The sequence below is a fragment of the Penaeus monodon genome, chromosome 30 (genome assembly GCF_015228065.2).
Source record: "Penaeus monodon isolate SGIC_2016 chromosome 30, NSTDA_Pmon_1, whole genome shotgun sequence".
Classification (NCBI taxonomy): Eukaryota; Metazoa; Arthropoda; class Malacostraca; order Decapoda; family Penaeidae; genus Penaeus; species Penaeus monodon.
This window is the reverse complement of record NC_051415.1, coordinates 8138517-8138744: the sequence shown is the minus strand read 5'-3', so window position 1 is coordinate 8138744 and position 228 is coordinate 8138517.

Here is a 228-nt window from a genome sequence, read left to right as displayed (position 1 = left end):
CAAAACGATTTGATACAGTTAAAGGTTCCTCGATAGTTTATGAACATCTTCCTCCGGTTATGCTACATACTTCACATACGTATTTCTAATAGACTGCATGGGTAACTGAACAGACAGTTATTCAAATAGAAAATATAAAGTGTTAGATAAAGATAAAGGGCGTGACCTTCTCAAAAGCAAGGGGGAAGAGAAAGGTTAGCAACGAAACAGATACACAGTTAGTATACT